Below are 3909 nucleotides of genomic sequence, written 5' to 3' on the forward strand. Positions count from 1 at the left end.
TTCATTTGGTCCTCAGTGCCGAGGTTCTGGAAAGCACGGCTTCCTGTACTTTTAAGGAAAGAAACAAAAATCGAGAAATCTTAGAACAGACTAAGGATGGGGCTGGAGAGGTGGCTCAGAGGTTAAGAACACTGTCTGATCTTCCAGAGGTCCTGAGTTCAATTCCTGCCAACCACATGGTGGCTCACAACTATCTATAATGTGATCTGCTGCCCTCTTCTGGCCTGCAGGCAAAGAACTATGCATAATAATAAATAAATCTAAAAAAAAAGAAAAACAAAGAAAAGACTAAGGACGGGATATCCATCTGCCTGCCCGCCCCCCCCCCCCCCGATGTGTGTGTGCATGCCAGGGACGCAGGTGACAAAAGTAAAATTCTGACTTTTTCAAAACCCTAATCCTACTTGTCTTTTGGAAAAGATTAAACTACCATTTTCCCATTTTTATTTAAAGACTTGTTTATTGTATATACAGTGTTTTGTCTGCATATACACCTGTAGGCCAGAAGAGGGCACCAGATCTCATTATAGATGGCTGTGAGCCACCATGTGGTTGCTGGGAATTGAACTCAAGATCTCTGGAAGAGCAGACAGTGCCCTTAACCACTGAGCCATCTCTCCAGCCCCTCATTTTTCCGTCTTATGTCATACACACTCTGAAGTATTAATAACTGTTGCCTTCTCTTTGGATTTCTCCATGATTATTGTACCCTTGAAGCCTAGAAGCTAATTGGCAGTGACAAATCTTAAATTAAAGGTGCTGGTGGTTGTGGACAAAATCCCAGTCACTCTAACTGATTCTTTGCTTACCCTAATGTCAATACTATGGTTCTTCCCCTCCAGAGGCTTGTTTTTTCTTCTTTCTTCTTTCCTTCTTTTCTTTTGTTTTTGTTTGTTTTTGTTTTTCGAAACAGGGTTTCTCTGTGTAACAGCTCTGGCTGTCCTGGAATTTGCTGTGTAGTCTAGCCTGGCTGGCCTCCAACTCCTGGAGATCTGCCTGCCTCTGCCTCCCAAATGCTGGGACTAAAGGCGTGTGTCACCACCACCCAGCTCACCAGCCATCCTTAAAGCGTGGTGGAAGCTTGTTGGAAACTTTAGGAGTATGTTGTGAGTGGTTGCACATGTTTCTGTAGAGCTGATGGGCTTTAAAAAGAATCTAAAATTGATTGGTTAAAATTAATCAGTAAGAAAAGTGAATATAGTGATCCAAGGTTATCCATAGACAGAACCAGTCCCTACAACCGAGGAATTCTAAAGAAATTGAATGCTGTGTATGCCAGGCCTCAGCTTTTGCTGGTTACAATGGACATGGATTCTGTGCCTGTGAGGTGGCTCAGTGCCTGCTGTCAAACTGCAGATGTGGGTTCCATTCTTTATTGTGGAAGGGGGGGGTACCAACTCCCACAGATTGTCTTCTGTTTTTGTTTTTTTTGGGGGGGGGTGTTTCGAGACAGGGTTTCTTCTCTGTGTAGCCTTGGCTGTCCTAGACTCACTTTGTAGACCAGGCTGGGCTCGAACTCACAGCAATCTGCCTGCCTCTGCCTCCCGAGTGCTGGGATTAAAGGCGTGCGCCACCATGCCCGGCCAGACTGTCTTCTGAATACCATACTGCGGCGTGGAAGCGCTGTCATAGAGACACCACCCCCCTCTATACACCGGCAAATAAATGTAATAAAAACATTGCAGTGGATCTCTGAATAGCCTATAAAGAGGCAGAAAAGAGCTTACAAAACAAAGAGAAAACACAGCGAAGTAGGTAATGGAGAAGAATGCAGAATGTGAGTCTGCGGGGAGGTTTGCTACTGTCGGGATTCCCTAGGGAAGAAAAGGCAGGAGAACGAAGGTGCTTGTAATTTCAGGCAACGGTGGTTAAGACTGAGAATGTCTCAAGGTTCTGCCAGAGCTGTACATGCACGACTGGACTTCGGGGATCTAAGAACGGAGTATGAAGACAGTAGAAGGACCCAGAAGTTGCTTCTTCCAAATGGCAGTTTCTCTCCTGTCATCCATCCTTAGCATCACTAGGACCATTTCCGTCATTTATTATAATCACCAGCCACACCGCCCCAAACATTTGGGCATTATCAATGCCAATTCTCATTAATGTAATAGGCATGATGGACTATAGCTGAGCCCACATTTATTTATTTTAGTAAACTTACAAAGGTTTATTGTTTTTTAAGGGGACCTTTGGCCTCATTTTTAAAAAACTATTTTCTACAGATAACTAAAGTTTTCAGTTACAAATAGAGACTGGTAGCTGAAAGAATAACTGGCTTCAGAATTGTAGTGTAGTTATATGTTTTGTAAATTTTTCAATATTAATCTTTTCTTTTGTTGCAGCTGCACAAACCACTAAGACGCTGGTCTCAGCCAGATATGGATGGTTTATCGAACACACACCCTAAGACTAATCGCGGTTAGGTGCACAGAGCAGCGCCAAACTGTGACACAGAGGCTATGCTTTTAGGGCACGTTCATATAGGAAAACCAAGTGCAAAGGACAAAGGGAGGGGCAGAGATACATTTGGCCAACTAGACAAAGTATTATTACCTAACATTTAAGCTGATTGGTCCCAAGTGAGGTAAGTGAGGTGGTGGTTAGGGTCTTCCAGAGTACAGCCAAGTGCAGAGATAACAGAGTGCAACCAGAAGGCCGGGTGGTGATGGCTTGGTTAATGTGTTTCTCTACTCAGTTTGAAACAATATTTGGGTTGTTTTTCATATTCCTCATTTTTGTTTGAGGATCTATTACTTTGTATACAATATAATAAAATTTATCAGTTTATTTTTTTAATTATTTTTGACTTTCATGTATGTGTGTGTGTGTGTGGGAGAGAGAGAGAGAGAGAGAGAGAGAGAGAGAGAGAGAGAGAGAGAGAGAGAGAGAGAGAGAGAGAGGCAGGCAGACATCTTGTGAGTTCCAGGCCAGCCTGGTGCAGAAAGGGAGTCTAGGCCAGCCAGGGCTACACAGAGAAATCCTGTCTTGAAAAAAAAAAAAACAAAAACAAGGGCTGGAGAAATGGCTCAGAGATTAAGGACACTAGCTGCTCCTCCAGAGGTCCTGAGTTCAATTCCCAGCAACTACATGGTGGCTCACAACCATCTATAGTGTGATCTGGTGCCTCTTCTGTCCTGCAGGTATGTGTGCAGGCAGAGCACTGTATACATAATAAATAAATCAATCTTAAAAAAGAAAGAAAAACCCAAAAACAAACAAAAAAACTAACCCCCCCCCCAAAAAAATAACTGGGCTAAATTCTAGGAAAAGCTGCTTAGAGCAATTGGCTTGGGGAAAGAGAAATTAGTAAGGAGCAAAAGTTAAGGTACAGGGAGGGAGATGGTGATAGAGAAGTTTCGAGACAGGGTTTCTCTGTGTTGTTACCTAGAACTTGCTTTGTAGACCTGGCTGGTCAGAAACTCACAGAGACCCGCCTGCTTCTGTCTCCGGAGTGCTAGAGTTAAAGGCGCATGCCACCACTGCCAGCCAAAGCAGCAGCTGGTCTCTGTACTGCGCGCTTTACTTGTTTGTTTCTGTGGGTGGCTTTGGCCGGTTGACAGGAGGGTTTTATCTGTGTGTTCCAACTTGTGTGCTGCAGGGTTCCCAAAGCTTTGTTTCCTAAGAAAGGTGTATGTCTTTTTATCTGTGTACCTGTATAATTTTATTGCTTATTTGAATAGAAAAAAAAAAAAGCATCCCCCCCCACCCCCCAAGAGTAGTAGCTCTGAAAAGTAAGTCAAGGGAGAGGTGTGAGCAGTGGCAGGGAGGAGGGAGGGAGAAATGTTTTCCTTCCTAGGTGGCTGGCAATCTTCTGGCTAGCCGAGCTGGGAAGGGCAGAGCTGGCTGGTGTCCAGGAAAAAGGTGTGTGGGGGCGGAGCAGGCTGCAGTGAAGGTCCTCAGTTCCCGCCT

This window comes from Acomys minous, assembly GCF_964271855.1.
Source record: "Acomys minous genome assembly, chromosome: 10".
NCBI lineage: Eukaryota > Metazoa > Chordata > Mammalia > Rodentia > Muridae > Acomys > Acomys minous.